Here is a 23565-nt window from a genome sequence, read left to right on the forward strand (position 1 = left end):
TAGTAGGTGAATATGGATTGGGGGACAGAAATGAAAGAAGAAGCCGCCTTGTAGAATTTTGCACAGAGCACAACATAATCATAACTAACACTTGGTTTAAGAATCATGAAAGAAGGTTGTATACATGGAAGAACCCTGGAGATACTAAAAGGTATCAGATAGATTATATAATGGTAAGACAGAGATTTAGGAACCAGGTTTTAAATTGTAAGACATTTCCAGGGGCAGATGTGGACTCTGACCACAATCTATTGGTTATGACCTGTAGATTAAAACTGAAGAAACTGCAAAAAGGTGGGAATTTAAGGAGATGGGACCTGGATAAGCTAAAAGAACCAGAGGTTGTACAGAGATTCAGGGAGAGCATAAGGAAGCAATTGACAGGAATGAGGGAAATAAATACAGTAGAAGAAGAATGGGAAGCTTTGAGGGATGAAGTAGTGAAGGCAGCAGAGGATCAAGTAGGTAAAAAAACAAGGGCTAGTAGAAATCTTTGGGTAACAGAAGAAATACTGAATTTAATTGATGAAAGGAGAAAATATAAAAATGCAGTAAGTGAAACAGGCAAAAAGGAATACAAACGTTTCAAAAATGAGATCGAAAGGAAGTGCAAAATGGCTAAGCAGGGATGGCTAGAGGACAAATGTAAGGATGTAGAGGCCTATCTCACTAGGGCTAAGATAGATACCGCCTACAGGAAAATTAAAGAGACCTTTGGAGATAAGAGAACGACTTGTATGAATATCAAGAGCTCAGATGGAAACCCAGTTCTAAGCAAAGAAGGGAAAGCAGAAAGATGGAAGGAGTATATAGAGGGTCTTTACAAGGGCGATGTACTTGAGGACAATATTATGGAAATGGAAGAGGATGTAGATGAAGATGAAATGGGAGATACGATACTGCGTGAAGAGTTTGACAGAGCACTGAAAGACCTGAGTCGAAACAAGGCCCCCGGAGTAGATAATATTCCATTGGAACTACTGACGGCCGTGGGAGAGCCAGTCCTGACAAAACTCTACCATCTGGTGAGCAAGATGTATGAAACAGGCGAAATACCCTCAGACTTCAAGAAGAATATAATAATTCCAATCCCAAAGAAAGCAGGTGTTGACAGATGTGAAAATTACCGAACTATCAGCTTAATAAGTCACAGCTGCAAAATACTAACACGAATTCTTTACAGACGAATGGAAAAACTAGTAGAAGCCAACCTCGGGGAAGATCAGTTTGGATTCCGTAGAAACACTGGAACACGTGAGGCAATACTGACCTTACGACTTATCTTAGAAGAAAGATTAAGGAAAGGCAAACCTACGTTTCTAGCATTTGTAGACTTAGAGAAAGCTTTTGACAATGTTGACTGGAATACTCTCTTTCAAATTCTAAAGGTGGCAGGGGTAAAATACAGGGAGCGAAAGGCTATTTACAATTTGTACAGAAACCAGATGGCAGTTATAAGAGTCGAGGGACATGAAAGGGACGCAGTGGTTGGGAAGGGAGTAAGACAGGGTTGTAGCCTCTCCCCGATGTTGTTCAATCTGTATATTGAGCAAACAGTTAAGGAAACAAAAGAAAAATTCGGAGTAGGTATTAAAATTCATGGAGAAGAAATAAAAACTTTGAGGTTCGCCGATGACATTGTAATTCTGTCAGAGACAGCAAAGGACTTGGAAGAGCAGTTGAATGGAATGGACAGTGTCTTGAAAGGAGGATATAAGATGAACATCAACAAAAGCAAAACGAGGATAATGGAATGTAGTCTAATTAAGTCGGGTGATGCTGAGGGAATTAGATTAGGAAATGAGACACTCAAAGTAGTAAAGGAGTTTTGCTATTTGGGGTGCAAAATAACTGATGATGGTCGAAGTAGAGAGGATATAAAATGTAGGCTGGCAATGGCAAGGAAAGCGTTTCTGAAGAAGAGAAATTTGTTAACATCCAGTATTGATTTAAGTGTCAGGAAGTCATTTTTGAAAGTATTCGTATGGAGTGTAGCCATGTATGGAAGTGAAACATGGACGATAAATAGTTTGGACAAGAAGAGAATAGAAGCTTTCGAAATGTGGTGCTACAGAAGAATGCTGAAGATTAGATGGGTAGATCACATAACTAATGAGGAAGTATTGAATAGGATTGGGGAGAAGAGAAGTTTGTGGCACAACTTGACCAGAAGAAGGGATCGGTTGGTAGGACATGTCCTGAGGCATCAAGGCATCACCAATTTAGTACTGGAGGGCAGCGTGGAGGGTAAAAATCGTAGAGGGAGACCAAGAGATGAATACACTAAGCAGATTCTGAAGGATGTAGGTTGCATTAGGTACTGGGAGATGAAAAAGCTTGCACAGGATAGAGTAGCATGGAGAGCTGCATCAAACCAGTCTCAGGACTGAAGACCACAACAACAACAGCGTCTGCCGCTTCTAGCTGGGACTGCCAATTCCTCAAACAGCCGCGTCACCGCGGAAAGCATTTGTCGCCGCTGTTGCTGGGAAACGACCTTAATAGGTAAGTCCCTAGTCAGTTGTTTTATCTGGCGAACACATTGTAGACACAAATTCACACATTTGACTCGCTCTTTCTTCGAAACTAGCGTCAAATACTGTGGTGAAACGGACCGACACTGCAGCAAAGTCAAGTGCGGCTACTGCCCTGTCATCTGTTAGTGGCGCCAAGCGACAGCCGCATGGCCCGATTTTCCATACCAGCCCAAAGTTTTTTATGGTTTTTTTCTTTATTGATATTTCACTCCCCAAAATGGGGTCGCTTGACAGTGGCACAATACGCCGCTTTTCAGCCAAGAGAGTTACAGAAAAATCATAGTCAAATGAGAAAAGAACACATAACATAGAATGGTATAAAGTGATGAAGAAACGAGAACAAAAATAGATGAGTATAAATGGTAGATTTAAAAACAACATAGACGGGAGCCACACACACATGTGGAGAATGAACACTGTAATTTGACACAAAAATAAAGAAATACCACAGTGTGAGCACAAATGAGTGATTCTGGTGACACTGCACATGGCACTAGAGTAATGCTGACACCATAACAAAAACGATAAATATCACTGCACCGAAGGCGACCTACCACTGGGTGAAGGGATGAGAGGGGAAGAGAAGGGGGTAGAGATGGTAGGACGAAACAAGGAGGGGTTAGAGGGGACAAAGGAGGGGAGAAGGAAAGGAGGGGGCAGGTTAAAAGGAAAAGAAGGTGTTTGGCATGGGAAAAGGAAGAAGATGGGAAGGGGGAGAGGGTGGGAGCCCTGAGGAGAGGGAAAAAGTAGGGATTAGATCTGGTAGGAGGGGTAGATGGAAGACATGAGGGCATCATCCAGAACGGGGAGTTGGCGGAAGCCACCTTGGGCGAGGGTATGGAGCGTGTGGACATGGAGACCAGGCGGTACACTGTGGTGCAGGTGTGGCAGTGGGCTAAGGTGGGAGAGGAAGGGAGAAACCAAAGGATGGGGGGGGATCCAGTTTGTGGTAGACTTATAGGATCCGTATCCATTCTAGGAACAGGAAAGATGGGGGAAAGGAATCAGATCATAAACGATCCGCATGGGGGACAAGAGACAGATGCAATAAGTGAGGTGGAGTGCATGGCGCTCAATGAATTGGAGGGATTTGTAATAGGTGGGGGAGGTGGAGATCGTGGGGTGTGCATAACATAGGAGGGCGCAGATGAGCGACTTATAGGTATGTAGGATAGTGGGTCTAATCCCCATGTTCGACCAAGGAGGAGACAGAGTCGGATATGTGCCTTGGCTTGGACTGTGAGGAGATAGGGGGTCCTAGAAAGGTGGCAGTCGAGGGTGATACCAAGGTAGTTGAGAGTGGGAGTGAGGGCAATGGGACAACCAGTGATGGTAAGGTGGAAATCTAGGAGGCGGAAGGAGGGGGTGGTGTGGCCTACGATGATTACCTGGGTCTTGGAGGGATTGATCTTAAGGAGCCATTGGTTGCACCATGTGGTGAACAAGTCAAGGTGGGACTGGAGTAGGGGCTGGGAGTGTTGGAGGGAGGGGCAAGAGCAAGGAAGGCAGTGTCATCGGCATTTTCCAAGAGATGGGCAGGTGGTGGAGGCTGCGGCATGTCCGCCGTGTATAACAGGTGGAGGAGAGGGGAAAGGATGGAGCCTTGGGGCATGCCTGTGGAGGAGTAGAAGGTGTAAGAATTGGAGTTGCGGATGGTAACATAGGAGGGGCAGTGAGAGCAGAACTAGGCTATCACGCGAACATAGTTGATGGGGAAGGTGTAAGTCTGGAGTTCGAAGAGGAGCCTGGGATGCCATACACGGTTATAGGCACATTCTAGGTAAAGGGACACATAGATGGCGGAGCAATGGGAATTCAGAAGAGTGGAAAGGAGATGTGTCAGGTGGAGGAGGAGATCGTCAACAGAGAAGGAAGGTTGGAAGCGACATTGGGTCAAGGGAAGGAGACGGTGCTGGTGGAAGTGGTGGTGAATGCGGCAGGTAATGATGTACTCCAGGACCTTGCTGAAAACCGACGTGAGACCCATAGGGTGCTAGGAGGAGGAATTGGAATGGAGTTTGGCAGGTTTGAGAAACATTAAGGATCCGGGAAGACTTCCAAATGTCAGGGTACAAGCCGGTGGAGAGGATAACATTATAGAGGGTGGTTAGGACTGTAAGGAAGGAGAGGGGGGCTTCTTTGAGTTGGCAGTATGTAATACGGTCGTGCCCGGGAGCCATATTACGATTGGTGTGTAGTGTGGTGACGATGTCTTGTGTGACGATGGGGGTGTTGACATAGGATGGTGGTGTGGCCCCCAAGTACTGGAAGCTAGGAGCAAGTGGGGGGAGAGGTGTCAGTGCGGCCCTGGATGCCAGGCAGAAAGCCTGCCCACCTGCCCGTTCACCGACATACATCGCCTACGCTAACTGCCGTCCAGCTGTCCGTCCCTCTGTCCATTTGTCCATCCATTGTCCATCGTCGACGCTGCCTGCTGTCTGTCTGTCCATCGCTGTCCGTCCATCATAAACCTTCCCCCTCCACTGTCATCTACACGTCCCCCTACCCCTCTTCCACTGTCCCTTCCTGGAGTGCTGCTTCTCGCCTCCCTCCTTATACCTCGTTTCCCCTCCCCCAACAACAGCTCCTGCCCCCACCTTCAAGTACACATCTGCTGCCGCCTCCGCTGCCACCTCTCAGGTTGTCGGTTTGCTCCCTTTGCTCCCTCTCACCCCCCTGTCACTTCATCATCTGCATCCACCGCATTCACCATGCCATGCCATGGGACAATCACCGCCACTGAACCAGCTGCTTCTCCCACCATGTCCACCACGCCTACAGGATCTGCCACTCGCCACCTCCCTCTCTCCTCCTCCCAGCCTACGGTCTCCAAAAACACGTCATTGCCGACTCTACCACTCCAGCAAAAAGGCACCACCTCCTCCCCCTCCCCCATTGACTCCATGGGCACTACCACTCCTCCTGACAACCGTACCCCACACCCCACCCTCCAAACCTTCGTCCTGTCCACCCCAGACACTGGTGTTCGCATCTCTTAGCTGATTTCTTGCAGCCGGCCACTGTGACCGAGTGGTACTGCGCGATTCAGTCTGGAACTGCGCAACTATTACTGTCGCAGGTTCGAATCCTGTCTCGGGCATGGATGTGTGTGATGTCCTTAGATTACTTAGGTTTAAGTAGTTCTGTAGTGTCACGGAATAATAAAGAGTTGGAGATGTGGAATATTGTCAAGGTTTCATTGCCTATGCCGAAAGCCAGAGGCAGTAGGTTGGCGAAGAAGTAAGAGGATTGCAAATGTATGGAATGTGTCGTCATGCAGGGGCAATGTCCTGGTTCCACACAACAGGCGAGAGAGAATTGCTTTGCACGTGGGTTTGTGTTAGACGGAGACTTTCGTAGAGTGCAAGACAGAGGTATAGCGTCAGCTGTACTGCATTTCACAACTTCGCGTTAGTCTGTCGAAACAACACGTAGGCCTAACTCGGTGGCAAGAACACCTAAGGGGCGAGTACGACAGATACGTCAGCACTATAAGTGGAACAAATGTGGTCATTACAAACGAGCATGACGTCAGGACGTCTCTCGTGCTTCCTTTAAATACGCCAGCTTTGATAGCAACAGGGCACTCGCACTCGCAGTTAGACTTGCAGTTAGATGTGTACTGGGTCGCTGCATAACGCTCACGTCGGTGATCGACATGTTAATCTTTATTAAGGAGATGTTGCAGTAAGGGCGGCCCATCCGGCAGCAGACGTGAGGGGACAGTACCAGCTCTGGTCATCTCTGCTGCCTCTGTCAGTCATCGACCCAGGGTTAGCAGACATCGCGGCAGACTCGCTCGCCGCCAATGCTGACCACATCAGTGAACCTTCGTCGAGATCGTGCGGGGCCTAGGCCCTGTGCATCCGCCATCACAACCGGGTGAGCCAACGACGCTGGGGACTGCAGCCTGTTCCGCCCGTCCACCGCGGACGAGCCCCCAGGAGGAACAGGGAAGGAGATGGGGTGGGATAGAGTACACTCCGCACTACGAGAACGCTTCTGGTGCCGACAGCGCCGGGGACTCCAACCCGGAGCCTCTACATGCAGCAGCCGGCTGTCTGCCGCGAGCTGGCTGACCAGAGGGGCGCCGGCAACCACGCGCCGCGGAAGTGAGGACATTCCTCCGCTACGTCACTGCACGCAGCGCTGCGCTAACAAGACTGGTGCGGCCCGGATCTGGTGTCATCGCTACGAGTCAGCGAGGACTCGGGGAAGGTCGTTGATATCACCAAGCCACATTGTACTGGCACGAATTATAATGTTTCTTTGGCGTTTCTGAGGCTTTTACAGCCATTTCCTAGCATCCTGACAGCTGGGGAGGTCACCGCTCGGCCATCCAGCCCACTGTAGGCGACCAGGACCACCGGTTGTACGGAACTGATGACCACAGATGTTAAGTCCCATAGTGTTCAGAGCTATTTGAACCATTTTTCGATTCCTTGCAGGGACTCAGTCCTCATCGAGACCCCTTCTTTCACACAGATCTCCTCCGTAAACTACTGCACATTATGTTTGGCCCCCACACATCCCTGACTCCCTTCCTCTCCTCTTCTTCTCCCTGTCAGCCACAGCCTCCCAATCGTCCCCCCACCTACACCCCACGTCCCCAGCTGTCCCCATTGCAAGGTCTCCCACTTTCTTAAAAACTTCCCCAATCTAGCCACCCCTCCTTCCCGTAACACCTGCAACACCCCCATCCCACCTACTGCCACATGTGTAAAGCTAAACCCCCTCATACCACCCTGAGGTTACTGTCCCTGTTTGTCCTATTGTCCCCCATCCATCCCAACAATTCCCACGTTGACCACACCTTCTGCACATTTGTAATAGCCATCGACATAAACATCCATAGCTGCTCCCCTGCCGCCCTTCAGTAGTGACATCAGTTTCTCTCCACTCCAATCACAGCACAAGACATTAAACTTCTCTGGTCTAAATGCAACAAGGCCCACTGTCTCGTGACTGTGTCATCTACTGCCACCTTATAGAAAGCCCCATCTCCTTCTTGACTGTCCTTGCCCATTTCTATAACGTCATCCTCTCTACCCCCATCCTTTTATTCCTCAAACCCAACAAACCACCTTCCGTCGCCTCTTCCTATCGTCCCATCTGCCTCACCTCCATCTTCAGTAAGATCTTCGAATAGATCCTCTCCCGTCATATCTGTCAGCACCTTAATCAACACCACCTCCTCCCCCTTACCCAGTGTGGCTTCCAACACTGCTTCTCAGCAGAAAACCAACTCCTTAACGTAGTTCACCTACATCTCCACTAGCTTAACTCCATTTGCTCCACCATTTTTGTTTCCTTCGACCTCCAAAATTCCTATGGCCATGTATGGCATCCCGGTCTCCTCCACCTACACCTACCTACACCCTGCCTATCAATTTTGTACATCTGATCGCTTCCTTCCTCTCACACTGTCCTTCCTATGTCATCCTCCACAACACCAACCTTTTATCCCATTGGTGCTGTGCCCCAGGGTCCATCCTCTCCCCTATCCTCTATCTCCTGTACACTGCTGATATGCCCAAGCATTCCCCACCTGTCCACCTTCTCCAATATGCTGATTACACCACCTTCCTGGCTTTCTATCCTACCCTTCAATGGTCTCAACACACCCTCCAAAACCACCTTGACCTGTTCACCACTTGGTGTAACCAGTGGTCCCTTCATCTCAACCACTCCAAAACCCAAGCAATCATCATAGATCGCACCACCTGCTTCTTCCATGACTTCTACCTCACCCTTTATGGTCGTCTCATCCAGTTCACCCCCACTCTGAGATACCTTGGCCTCACCCTCAACCCTCACATCGCCTGGACCCCTCACCTCTTGACCATCCAGCAGAAAGCCCATTCATGCCTCTGCCTCCCGAAACTCCTGTCTGGCTGGACATGGGGTTACATCCTTCCAACATCCTCCACACCTACAAATCCCTCATCTGTCCCATCCTTTGTTATGCCAGTGTTGCCTGGATCTCCGCACCCACCAGCTTTTACAAGACCCTCCAAATCTTCAAATGGCATGTGCTGTGCCTTACCCTCCATATCCTCCTTCCTTCCACCACACACCTCCTGTACGACCTCATCCCCTTCCCCCACCTCCTCCTTTTCCTCCAACATATCTGCATCCTTTACACTGTCTGCAGGCTAGATCCTCCCCACCCCCTGGTTTCCATAATTTGCCTGGTGCCATTTAATCTAGTGTGTGTTTTTTGATTTTTTGTTTCTATATTCCGCCATGTTTCCTTCGTTAGATTGTTTTACATGTCTTCCTGCTTCAGCTGCTGCCAGCCTGTCCCCAATCGTGAATGGAAATTACAATAAAGGAAAAAGAAACTATTGAAAACTGTAAGGCCAGATCCCCCCCCCCCCACACACACACACATACACATCTCCCTAACTCACTGTCCCCGTCTGACCTATTTACGATCCCACACCTCCTGGAAACAGCCTTTGCCCTCTCCCCACAGTCGAGGACATCATTAGATTCGTAACCATCATCCTACAAAATATCCGCCATTTTCAACGCCCCCGTACCATCCAACAGATCTCCCTAGCTGCCGTTCAATCTTTCACCCTAACACCTTCGCCACCTACTCCCATAACCAAGCCCATTTTACCTTCTCCCATCTCGACACCCTAGTTTAAACCCCACCATGGCGCAGCAGCCTCATATCTTGTTCAATAACATCCGTTCTCAACCTACCAACAAACAACTCTTCATGCACATCCTTACAACCCACCTTGTGGATGCCTCCCTCCTCAATGAAACATTTCTCCAGCCCCCATGTATCATCAGCACATCACCATACCCCCTTCAACAATCCAATGATCCCCACCTGATTGCGCATGGTGGAGTTGCCATCGGCTACCTTCACCAGACCTCTGTTGGGCTCCAAACCCTCCTTCCTGAGCCCACTGAACACCTTATCCTCAGCTTCTTGTTCTCTGGCCTTACCATAAACAGCAGCACCATCTATGTCTGTGCCACTGCCCTCATCCTGTTTGACTTCCTTTGCCACATTGACCACACCTTCTCCTCCTATGTGATTGCCACTGACCTAAACATCCACCGTCGTACTGATGCACAGCTACAATGGTGGCATCGGTTCCTCGCCTCACTGCAAGATGAGCTCCTCCACTCCCCCGCCACACCTGCCCTGATTCCAATACCACTCACGATGTAGTCCTGGCCTCCAGTGATCTCCTTCGACACATTATGGCGAACGTACTAGACCCCACTGGTAGCGACCATCTCTGTGTCCTCCTTACCGTGACAGACCGACAGAACCCATGCCTTGCTCCTCACAACAATCCTCCCCCAAATTTCGTCCATAACTACTCCCGTGCTGACTGGAATGGCTACTGGGCAGCCCTAGATACCCAGGTCAGTGGCCATCTTCTGACCATCCAGCATCTGGATGATATCAGCATGCTGCCTCCTTTCTCCAACAGGCCCTGTCTGAGGCCATTGAGGCTCACATCCCCACTACCACCATTTGCGCACACCACCACACTTTACCCCCACATGCCATCCTCCTTTGTGAATCCCATCATCTCCACCATGCCTTTCTCTACACACAGGACCGGGATACACTCCGATGCCACCGGAAACTCCAAAGACATGCCCGTAATTTCCTCACAGCCAAAAAACGCTGGACTGGCGCCAGGCTTGCACCTGCCTAAATGATACAATAACTATAAACTCATCCAAGTACTGGTCAGCCTTCCATCACCTTACTGTATCTCAACCCTCCCCACAGTATCCCCTCCTCCATTGAACCTGATTTATTTTCAAAGAAAATCCATAAGAATTTATTTTATTTACTAGTGATTCATGAAGAACATTAACACATTTAATTGGACTATGTGAGCATGAAAGTAGTTACCAATGGTAACTGAAAAAACAAATTAAAAATTTTATTTTCAATAAATGGAAATTTTATTCCTAAAAGCCTGTTCTTTAAACAGATTTAAAATTATAATCGAAAGCACCCTGTAAATATAAAGTTACAATCTATTCAGAGGCAGAAATAACAATTTTTTTTTGTGGTATGAGCTTTTGGGCTGAGAACCTTGCCACTCCCTTTTAACATGGCTGTAGACACGACCGCTCATAACACCTCTTAAAGACTACACTTGTGCAAATCTGCAACACACCAGATTACCCTAAATTAAAATTTTTAACAACTCACACAAACACATAAACTATGCGCCCTGTAAGAGGGCTGTAAATGGTACAAAACACTCACATTAAAAATTATTTGCCACCAAAAGTATAACTTGTTTTAAAAGAACCCTTACGGTGGAAGGGTGGCAACTTTATATGATTAATTGATCATTTAAATAAAATCCATGAATGCAATTTTACATGAAATGTACCAACATGCTCTACATTACACATATACCACCTCGCAAGATGATAGACAAGATAAAAACATATTTCAGGAATTCAGCCTTTACACCTTAAGCAATAAATTCATTAACACCGAATCCAACAAACATGACAGAGGCAGCTATTAACGTATGGCAGATTGACAGGGGGATTACTGAACAACCTGAACTGCAGATTGCTCTAAGTTGCCCCCACTCCACAAGGGAAAATGGACGACCCAATTCATAAATAACCAATTTCCCACGGGTGGGCAAGCGGAGAAGAATGGTGGGACGATTACAAAACAAAGCAGCTGGTGACCTCACCAAGAAAACTAGTATAATTTAACAAGTAAATGAAACAACATATCTCCAATCACTCAACTTCTAATGAACTGCGATTTCTGGCGAAGACCTGGCGCAGTACCTCCAACACTATCACTTTTCAATGTCAGTGAAAATCTGAGTAGGCAATGTAACAGAAGAGGTCATTAATGTAAACAAGAAAAAAACAGTGGACCCAAGATGGAACCTTTAACACCACATGTAATTACTTCCCAATCGGATGAAGGCTGACTGCTTAGGTTTTTCACAAAAACACCCTTTCTTTCCTGTTAGATAAGAGACTAACAATTTCACAGCACTGCCAGTGACACCATAATATTCTAAGTTACTTAAGAGAATGGTGTGGTTCACATAGTCAAAGGATTTTGACAGGTCAAAGAAAATCCCAGTAGCCTCTAATAGCTTTCACTATATCAGAACATTTAAGTAACACACACTGTGACTTTGACAGTATATTATTTGCAGTCAGGTGCTTGAGGATTACAGAAACAACTTAAGATAGAACTCAACTCGCACGAGCACTCTTTGATTAACTTCAAAAAAAAAATGGTTCAAATGTCTTTGAGCACTTGACATCTTAGGTCATCAGGCCCCTAGAACTTAGAACTACTTAAATCTAACTAACCTAAGGACATCACACACATCCATGCCCGAGGCAGGATTCGAACCTGTGACCGTAGCAGTCCCATGGTTCTGAACTGCAGCGCCTAGAACCGCACGGCCACTGCGGCCGGCCTGATTAACTTCTTTTAATATATTATCATACCCACTAGAATACTTACATTTGAAGGACTTTATGATGGATGCTACTTCTCTGGGAGACCTGAGCACCATTTATATTTTAGTGAAGTTATTTTTAAAGACTTGTCTTGGATACACAATTGCACTGCCCACCGAACCTGATGACACCAAGCTGTCTGTAACAGAAATGAAGTACTTGTTTAAGAGGTTTGCAACACTACATGCACTTGTTGCTGAAGTCTCATTTATTTTTAGAGCTATCTGTTCCCCTTCCTTTTTGGCCTCACTGGTCTGTCTTCACTATATCCCATACAGTTTTTGGTTTGTTGTTTGATGTAATTATCTTTTTCTCATAATAAGCCTGCTTCGATTTCTGGATTACTTGCTTCAATATTTTGCAGTACTCTTTGTAATACATTACAGTGTTAACATCAGAGTTGTTCCTAGATGGTAGATACAGTCTCCTTTTTGTCCCACATGATATCTTTATTCCTTGTGTAATCGTGGTTTATTGTTTTACTTCTGTGTGATTTGAGTTACCTTTAGAGAACAGAAATTTTCAAAAGTGGAGGAAACTTTATTAGTGAATGCTTTGTATTTTCCATTTGAGTCAGAAGTGTTGTAAGCATATATCCAGTTCATGATCAGATAGCCTATTTACTATTGGTTTTGTGATATGCCTTTTTTCCCCTTGATTTGTATACAAAGATATTATGAATGGCAATCTTTGAGCATTTACATATCCTAGCTGCAAAGTTCACAGTGGGAACTAAATTGAAAGATAGTGTTACTGAGTGCCATAATTGTTCTCTGACAAGAGCTTTTCAATAAACTTACATTGATATTACCAGTAATCACTATATCCATTTTTTTTACTGTGAGAAGGGACAATAGACCTTTCATAATTCTTAAGAAGAGGTTAAAATTTCCTGAAGGTGATCTGTAAATACCTCTATTATAAAGGACTTATTGTAAAACACTAATTTTGTTGCACAAGCTTCTAAGTGCCACTCTGATCAAAATTTATTAATATCAATATTCTTGAAATCAAAACAGTTTATGACAAACTGGCAACTCCTCCTTTGTCTATGTTTTCTCTACAGAAGTAAGAAGCTAACTTTAATCCTGCAACATTTCACATATCTAGAACAGTGGTCACATAACAGACTGAACAGGTACCTGGAGAGTCCCCAACACGACACAAGGCCAAACAAAGTTAGAAGATTAGTTCCCCATACAACTAAACTGTATAGTAATGGTGAAACTGTAAGGGAGTAGAGCTCAAAAACCATATCCTGAAAAGTAAAAAATACTCAAGAACCAAAAAAGTAATTTAAAAAACTTGATCATTTCCAACAAACCTTTACTGCTGTACGATAGAGGACTTCCTTGAATGTGATTTCTTGTGAATTATACTAAACATATTTTGTGTTGGCATACAAAACTAAACGGTTTCATTAGAAATAAAAATGTTTGATTATGAGCAGCATTACTACTCGAACTTACTCTTGCCCTTTTAGCATTATGAATTCATGTTTCATATATTTTCAGTGTGGTGTAAACTACATGAAACAATGTTCTTTTATCATCTGTTTGAGTTGTATCATATGCTGCTGTACAATGGATGACAGAGGTCACTTGAGATACAATATGATACCACCTTGGAATTACAACAAAGTATCTGTACCTCTCTTACTTTCCTTTTTTCACCATCAGTAAACAGTCCAATTGAGCCTTTTGGTACTGCGAACTGTATAGTCATGTTATCCACCTGTAAATTGCAACAAATGTTTAACATTCCTTCAAATAACAAAATTTGGAAATAGGTTATGAACAAAGACACAGAACATGGAGAGAAACAGTCCACATTGAGCCACAGACTTGTTTAACTTAAACAGTTGTATCAACGCAGCGTAGAATATTAAACCTTATCTGGATGAAACAAGAGCAGCAACAGCACATATTTGTGAGGGGTTTCGGAGGTTTTGCTACAACACAACCTGCACTGAGTTAATGCAGTTATCAGCTGTGTAAGCAAAGTCCTGAGGGCAATTGCTATTGACTGAAACGAAGACTTACATCCAAGCCATGCCTGTTGCTCCAGTTGGGAGATAGGAATAAGCTAATTAGTGCCTGCACCTGGACAGGAGGGAGAAGGGCAGATTATCTGAGCATCTTACAGGTAGTGTAAGAAGGAACATATTTAAGATGGAGTGAGATTACAGAGAGACAGTCGAATCAAATTAGAAATGAAAAGGACCAAAACTTTTCTTTACTGCTTGCTCAATATACAGGATAGGCTACAACCCTGCCTCAATCCCTTCCCATCCACTGCTTCCCTTTGATGTCCCTCTACTCTTATAACTGCCATCTGGTTTCTGTACAAATTGAAAATAGCCTTTCGCTCCCTGTATTTTACCCCTGCTACCTTTAGAATTTGAAAGAGAGTATTCCAGTCAACATTGTCAAAACCTTTTTTCTAAGTCTACACATGCTAAAAACCTAGGTTTGCCTTTCCTTAATCTTTCTTCTAAGATAAGGTCAGTATTGCTATACATGTTCCAACATTTCTACGGAATCCAAAGTAATCTTCCCCGAGGTTGGCTTCTTTCAGTTTTTCCATTCGTCTGTAAAGAATTCAAGTGAGTATTTTGCAGCTGTGACTTATTAAACTGATAGTTCGGTAATTTTCACTTTTGTGAACACCTGCTTTCTTTTGGATTGGAATTATTATATTCTTCTTGAAGTCTGAGGGTATTTCGCCTGTCTCATACATCTTGCTCACCAGATGGTATAGTTTTGTAAGGACTGGCTCTCCAAAGGCTATCAGTAGCTCTAATGGAATGTTTTCTACTCCCGGGGACTTGTTTTGACTCAGGTCTTTCAGTGCTCAGTCAAACTCTTTACACAATATTGTATCACCCATTTCATCTTCATCTACGTCCTCTTCCATTTTCATAATATCGTCCTCCAGTACATTGCCCTTGTATAGACCCTCTAGATACTCCTTCCGCCTTTCTGCTTTCCCTTCTTTGCTTAGAATATTGTCCTCAAGTACATCCTCCTTGTATAGACCCGCTATATATTCCTTCCACCTTTCTGATTTCCCTTCTTTGCTTAGAATTGGGATTCCATCTGAGCTCTTGATATTCATACAAGTGGCTCTCTTTTCTCCAAAGGTCTCTTTAATTTTCCTGTAGGCAGTATCTATCGTACCCCTAGTGAGATAAGCCTCTGCATCCTTACATTTGTTCTCTAGCCATCCCTGCTTAGCCATTTTGCACTTCCTATCGATCTCATTTTTGAGACGTTTGTATTCCTTTTTACCTGCTTCATTTACTGCATTTTTATATTTTCTCCCTTCATCAATTAAATTCAATATTTCTTCTGTTACCCAAGGATTTCAACTAGTCCTTATCTTTTTACCTACTTGATCCTCTGCTGCCTTCACTACTTCATCCCTCAGAGCTACCCATTCTTCTTCTACTGTATTTATTTCCCTCATTCCTGTAAATTGTTCCCTTATGCTCTCCCTAAAACTCTGTACAACCTCTGGTTCTTTCAGTTTATCCAGAGCCCATCTCCTTAAATTCCTGCCTCTTTGCAGTTTCTTCAGGTTTAATCTACAATTCTTCCATGTATACATCCTTCTTTCATGATTCTTGAACCATGTGTTAGCTATGATTAAGTTATGCTCTGTGCAAAATTTTACCATACGGCCTCCTCTTTCATTTCTTAGCCCCAATCCATATTCACCTACTATGTTTCCTTCCATACCTTTTCCTACACTCGAATTCCAGTCACCAATGACTATTAAATTTTCGTCTCCCTTCACTACCTGAATAATTTCTTTTATCTCATCATACATTTCATCAATTTCTTCATCATCTGCTGAGCTAGTTGGCATATAAACTTGTACTACTGTAGTAGGCATGAGCTTCATGTCTATCTTGCCCACAATAATGCGTTCACTATGCTGTTTGTAGTACCTTACCTGCACTCCTATTTTCCTATTCATTATTAAAGCTACTCCTGCATTACCCCTATTTGATTTTGTATTTATGATCCTGTATTCGCCTGACCAAAAGCCTTGTTCCTCCTGCCACCGAACTTCACTAATTCCCACTATATCTAACTTTAACCTACCTATTTCCCTTTTTAAATTTTCTAACCTACCTGCCCGGTTAAGGGATCTGACATTCCACGCTCTGATCCGTAGAATGTCAGTTTTCTTTCTCCTCATAATGATGTCCTCATGAGTAGTCCACGCCTGGAGATCCGAATGGGGGACTATTTTACCTCCGGAATATTTAACCAAAAGGATGCCATCATCATTTAATCATACAGTAAAGCTGCATGCCCTCGGGAAAAATTATGGCTGTAGTTTCCCCTTGCTTCAGCTGTCCACAGTGCCAGCACAGCAAGGCCATTTTGGTTAGTGTTACAAGGCCAAATCAATCAATCATCCAGAGTCTTGCCCCTGCAACTACCAAAAATGATGCCGCCCCTCTTCAGGAACCACATGTTTGTCTGGCCTCTCAACAGATAACCCTCTGTTGTGGTTGCACCTATGGTACGGCCATCTGTATTGCTGAGGCACAAAAACCTCCCCACCAATGGCAAGATCCATGGTTCATGTTTGATTTTATGGCTATTATTTATTTCAGTTTATCTGCTTTCCTTTCCCGCGTTTCCTCAGCTGCCATATGTGGCACAGCTGTTTCTGCCAGAATGATGGATTTCCATTTCCTTACAATGCAAATGAAGGTGGAAAATATACTGCTTAAATTAAACAAACTAAAAAAAATATAGAAATTCCATGTTACTGCAAAAGAATGAAATACTGCGTAACTGGAGCTTCAGTAGTTATGTGAGGCTATTTGTTTGTATGGAGGCTGAGAAGCTGGAAGGCAGCATTGAAGTGCAGGCAGGCTTGCAGAGGTCCAAATAATAATATTATTTTCAGTGTGTGGAAATTTAATTGTGAATGACATTTTAGTTAATTAATTTTCACAAATAATAAAATGTTTACTGATAGAGTGAAATGAGGTCTTTCAAATAATTTATGTCATTCTGGAAATAAACAATTGTTAGCTCACAATATTCAAATTACAGATTTCTCCTAAAAGAACACATGCAATAATTACATTAGCAGAACTCAGTTAAACTGACAGATAATGAATTTTACTGAAACATCACTTAAATAGGAATTTTTGTGCTTTGTGCAAATGTGGCACATCCACAACCAGCAGAATATAAAAAAAAAATAAGAAAGTTATTTAAGTAGTAGATTTATACAAAATGCAGTTACTCCAACTTTACAAGTATCAAGTTCGTCAACTGTAAAGTAGAAGTACGTATTCTACTGTTCCCACCTTAAAAAAGCGAGTCTACAGTTCTCAAATCCAAAATGGTGCATGCATGTCAATCAGTGTTTCTGAAGCTACTGTTGATTGCTTTAGCACTGCAGATAAATCTAGCTACATTATGAAAACCTACCAAATTTGGGATAGCTTTAACCCAGCACACAGCTGCAAGATCATGAAGGAAACATGGCATTAAAAAAAATGCTGTCAAATAATAATAGAGTACTTGTGTACATAGTACACAGAGCTACAAAAGCAAACTTAAGAGAGTGGCACACAAGGGCAGTCAAATATGAAAAATGTGGAAAAATGTAAGTAAACTACTCATTAATACTGAAGTACTTGCCATAGTTGTTAACACATTTATTCCACTGTAATTGCCTTACAATGGTCAATGCCTTTGTGGAAAAATGTTGCCAGACACACACCTCTTTATCTGAAGCAAAGGGACAGCCACGAATGCCTTTCTTCAGCACTTTAAAAATATGGAAATCACATGGAGAGACATTGGGGCTTTATGGAGAATATGTGTTTCCCAGCAAAACTTCTGCAACATACTCTATACAGTCTTGGCAGGCATTTTACTGGCAGGTTGCTTAAACTATGATGCAGAGTTTTGTCTGGGAAGCTTTCACACAACCTCCATACAGTCCCAATCTCTCCTCATGTGATTTCCATATTTTTGGAGCCCTAAAGAACCATTCTTGGTCATTCGTTTGGTTCACAACAAGAGTTCGTAGTACACCACAAACATCTTTCCATGAAGTGATTGACCATCTTGTCTCACAGGGGCATAAATGTATTCACAGCTATGGTGATTAGTTTTGAAATACTAAACAGTTAACTTCCTTTTTTCCATCAATCTTGTTTCATGGGGTTTTCATCTTGTGTACTCTTTCTGAAGTTTTGCATCAGTGTAACCATATATATTACAACAAAAAAAGATGAATGTGACAGGGATCAGATCCCATACAGAGCCAATCACAAAATGTTCTGATTTCATTCATCACTTTCAAATAATTGTTTAATTCTGGTATGTTAACGCAATGCTAAATCTATAGTGGCAGATTCATGATTAGGTTGGGATTTCTTAATTAATACATACTAAGATAGATTTTTGCATGTGAGCAGTGCAAACTTTCCCCTCTGCCTCCAACCCCTCCACCACACAAAAATTCATAAGACCTATTTTGTATATCAGTTTCTTTGAGTGGCAGCGGCAGTGTGCGTAAACACAAACACACATACCTGGCCTCAGCATCTGGCTGCCAAGGCCAGAATGTGAGCAGCAGTGCAAGACGCTAAAAGTCTTCCCTTGGCAGCCAGAGACTGTGGCAGCGTCTGTGAATGTTGTGTTTGTGTGTTGTGTTGTGTGCTGTTTAAATCTAATGAAGACCTGTTTAGCTGAAAGCTGTGTTTGACAGTCTTTTTGTTGTGCCTCTCTGCGAATCAGCGACTCCACTTTGTGGTGGGTAGCAACTATCCTTTTCATAAAACTGTCTAACACATATCTTCATGTTTCATTGCTGTGACAAGACGAAGCAATACAGGTACAGTTACTGCCATCACTATTCTAAACCAAACAACTGCTTTGGTTGTTATAACCAGTGCTCGATTTGTGATGGTATGCCATACTGATACCTCTGACAAGCCAAAGTACTGGTACCTCTTCTTTTTTATAAATCAAGCACTGGTCATAACTGTTACTACTTCAACTTGTTTTATTCGAGATCATGTCACATCCAGAAGATCAAACCAAACTGAACTTATCTAGTAGGAACTGTTGTAAATAAGTGTTCATTTTCATAGCCCATTATGTACTCTCACAGACTGATCAATCTGAAGTTACAAGCAGAGGAGAGGTGATGCGTGGAATGAATCAATGAAAAAGAACTGAACACATGCCATATAAGAAGCTGTGTATCACTGGCTGAATGTGTTACAATTAGCTCATTATACCTTCTTTTAAATATATACACAGTGAATCTTTGATGAGGCTCAAGTTGCACTCTGGCACAAATTTTCACATGTCACTAATATACCTAATACAGCTGATGTCTAATAGTTCACAGTAAGCAAACAAATTTTGAATAATTTAATATATTATAACAACATTCCACGCAGAACCAATCACAACACAGATTCATGATTCTGTAATTACTTTCTGTGGGTGGGTACGGGAGCAAGGATTGTGAACAACACATGTATAAGATGGGACAATACAACATATGTAAAAGACATACCGGTAACTCCTTTTGCAATAAACAAATTTATTTTACTGCTGTTGTTTTTAACATGTCATACTAAAAAATCACATTCACTGCAACAGTAACTCCAACACAAGAGATACACGTGTCATCCACGGCAGTAAACATTTTGTGACATGGATTTTCACAGTGGAATGTAAACCATTTCATTTTCTTAAAGTGTATCTATGATACTACTACAGACAGAGATATAACATTATTAATATATTACCAGACACATTAATTTGACACAGATGGTAAAATAAAAATAATGATCTTGGGTACTGGCTGTTGCCTATCTCTAGTAACCATCCCAGAAAATATAGGGTGTTGGCAGAGAACGTTTGGTTGTGAAATCCTGTAGTCACTCTGTTGGGGTACTGGATTTGCAATGTGTTTCTGAAAATACATCAGAGATATATTGAATGAATTATTGCATATTTTAAGATAGAACCTGGCAGTAACGGAAAGAACAAACGTGAGTAGAATAACATCATTAGATGTCAAATTGGAATAACAGCAATACATGTCAAATTAGAAAAGAATTATGAATGTACTGATCAGCAATATGAATTTTGTATGTAGAATACACCACTCTGTGGCCAATTAGGTGCAAATCATTTTCAAAAAACTCCCACATTTACACTCCTGGAAATGGAAAAAAGAACACATCGACAGCGGTGTGTCAGACCCACCATACTTGCTCCGGACACTGCGAGAGGGCTGTACAAGCAATGATCACACGCACGGCACAGCGCACGCACCAGGAACCGTGGCGTTGGCCGTCGAATGGCGCTAGCTGCGCAGCATTTGTGCACCGCCGCCGTCAGTGTCAGCCAGTTTGCCGTGGCATACGGAGCTCCATCGCAGTCTTTAACACTGGTAGCATGCCGCGACAGCGTGGACGTGAACCGTATGTGCAGTTGACGGACTTTGAGCGAGGGCGTATAGTGGGCATGCGGGAGGCCGGGTGGACGTACCGCCGAATTGCTCAACACGTGGGGCGTGAGGTCTCCACAGTACATCGATGTTGTCGCCAGTGGTCGGCGGAAGATGCACGTGCCCGTCGACCTGGGACTGGACCGCAGCGACGCACGGATGCACGCCAAGACCGTAGGATCCTATGCAGTGCCGTAGGGGACCGCACCGCCACTTCCCAGCAAATTAGGGACACTGTTGCTCCTGGGGTATCGGCGAGGACCATTCGCAACCGTCTCCATGAAGCTGGGCTACGGTCCCGCACACCGTTAGGCCGTCTTCCGCCCACGCCCCAACATCGTGCAGCCCGCCTCCAGTGGTGTCGCGACAGGCGTGAATGGAGGGACGAATGGAGACGTGTCGTCTTCAGCGATGAGAGTCGCTTCTGCCTTGGTGCAAATGATGGTCGTATGCGTGTTTGGCGCCGTGCAGGTGAGCGCCACAATCAGGACTGCATACGACCGAGGCACACAGGGCCAACACCCGGCATCATGGTGTGGGGAGCAATCTCCTACACTGGCCGTACACCACTGGTGATCGTCGAGGGGACACTGAATAGTGCACGGTACATCCAAACCGTCATCGAACCCATCGTTCTACCATTCCTAGACCGGCAAGGGAACTTGCTGTTCCAACAGGACAATGCACGTCCGCATGTATCCCGTGCCACCCAACGTGCTCTAGAAGGTGTAAGTCAACTACCCTGGCCAGCAAGACCTTCCGATCTGTCCCCCATTGAGCATGTTTGGGACTGGATGAAGCGTCGTCTCACGCGGTCTGCACGTCCAGCACGAACGCTGGTCCAACTGAGGCGCCAGGTGGAAATGGCATGGCAAGCCATTCCACAGGACTACATCCAGCATCTCTACGATCGTCTCCATGGGAGAATAGCAGCCTGCATTGCTGCGAAAGGTGGATATACACTGTACTAGTGCCGACATTGTGCATGCTCTGTTGCCTGTGTCTATGTGCCTGTGGTTCTGTCAGTGTGATCATGTGATGTATCTGACCCCAGGAATGTGTCAATAAAGTTTCCCCTTCCTGGGACAATGAATTCATGGTGTTCTTATTTCAATTTCCAGGAGTGTAACTACATATTAAGTTGTTAAATGGTGGCACATTTAGTCAGCTAATCTGATCATGTATTGCATTCACACTGCAACTGGACAGCTGAAGATAGTGATGCTATGGATTTACCGACACTCATTATATAGGTACGTGTTCTAATATCACCTTCACATTATATACATTTACTAACGTTTCCTGACATAAATAAACCATCACAATTTCAAAAGAATAAAAATTTATTCTACTCATTCATCATCCGACCAAGAAGGTGAAAAAGAATAGTAATTTCTTCTACTCTACCACCAAGGACGTGAACCTACAGGGAGTAAGTGAAGGTAAACATTAACAAAAGACAACCAAACATTGTTTAAGCTGTACACTATATTAACAAGAAAATATCACAATACTGCTTAATGCTAGTTCTTTTTATGCCAGTTAAATGTGTTCTAGTGAATTAGAAAGAAAGCTGCTGCTACTTCAGTCACATTAGTTACCTTCAGGATGCCTTATAAGAAACATGATATTTAGTTCATTAATCAAGTATTTTTTAGAAAAAACAGTAACCTACATATGTAATTACATAGGACAGTTTACAGCACACTACCTGCCATCCACCTAAAGTAGGAATGAAATCCTTGCACTAAGATAATCAATGGAAGGGGTCACTACTGACGTATTTTTTAAATTTTCCTTTGAATTTCCTGAGATAACTAATTTCTTGTTGTATGTTAGATGGGAGCTTCTCAAATATCTTCATACCATAATACATAACTTTGTTAAATCTTAGTTAAGGAAGCAAAGTTTACACAAAAGTTATATTTCTGTCTTGTATTGATAGTGCAGATCAAATTTCAGCATGAAATCATTTTTTCACAACCACACTACGCCTTGATTAAAGTAACTGTGATTGTGGGAGTGACTAAGAGTCAGCCAACTGCTGTTCTTTCTTGACACCTATGTGCCCACTATAATGACTGATTTTTAGGCACCACACAGCAATCTCAGCTGCAGTACGATGCACAGGAAGGTGAGAGCCAACTGTTGCTCTATCCACAACCCCCACTGATGTACTTCCCACTGCTGCTGACAATGACTACAATAAATCTGAATGTATGTTTTGCTCTATTTGCATTGCATGCACAGCTCTTGCTCATTCCATGTGGAATGATGTAAATAATGAATGACCCTTCACCACCATAGCTGTCTGCCAGCCATGAGGTTATTTTAATCAAAATTTAGAAGAAAACATAACAATTGTTTATCACTAAGTCTGCCAAAGGTTCACAAAAGCGTTCAACAACAACCACAAAAGTTTTCTAATATAATTAACTAATATAATCTGAGAGGGGACGACAGAAGCGTCCGATACCACGCGTCGGCTTTGACCCGTGACGTACGGGTGTTGTCGTGTGACGTCATGACGGCGCGGAGTTTGCCTTGTGAGTGTGGCGTGTTTGTAGATGTCGTCGTGTTGTGGTTTGTTGTGCTCTCTTGTGGTGTGCTCAGGGTTTTCGTTTGTGTGCTGTAATGGGCGCAGTTTGCTTTTGCTCATTATCCAGAATTGTTCGAGTGTCGGCTGTGTTTGTAATGGAATTCGTTTCATTGAGTTAACGATTTTGTGTTAAGCTTAATATAGTGTTGTTTATTGTAGATAGTGTGGTAATTTTAGTAAAATTAATCAGTTGTTGTTTTCTGTTCAGGAATGGATATGACGGATGCCACTACAACAGTAGTAAGTTGCATACAACACAGCTATGAAACTAAATCTGCCGTTTATAACGTTCATGAGTACAACACTTCACGTGCAGCTTTAGTACATACGTCACAGTCTAAACAGATCCTATACATTTATATGCTATGGGAAAATACGATATTCTAGCCACAATCATATTAACCGATCAGC

The sequence above is a fragment of the Schistocerca americana genome, chromosome 11 (assembly GCF_021461395.2).
Source record: "Schistocerca americana isolate TAMUIC-IGC-003095 chromosome 11, iqSchAmer2.1, whole genome shotgun sequence".
Taxonomy (NCBI): domain Eukaryota; kingdom Metazoa; phylum Arthropoda; class Insecta; order Orthoptera; family Acrididae; genus Schistocerca; species Schistocerca americana.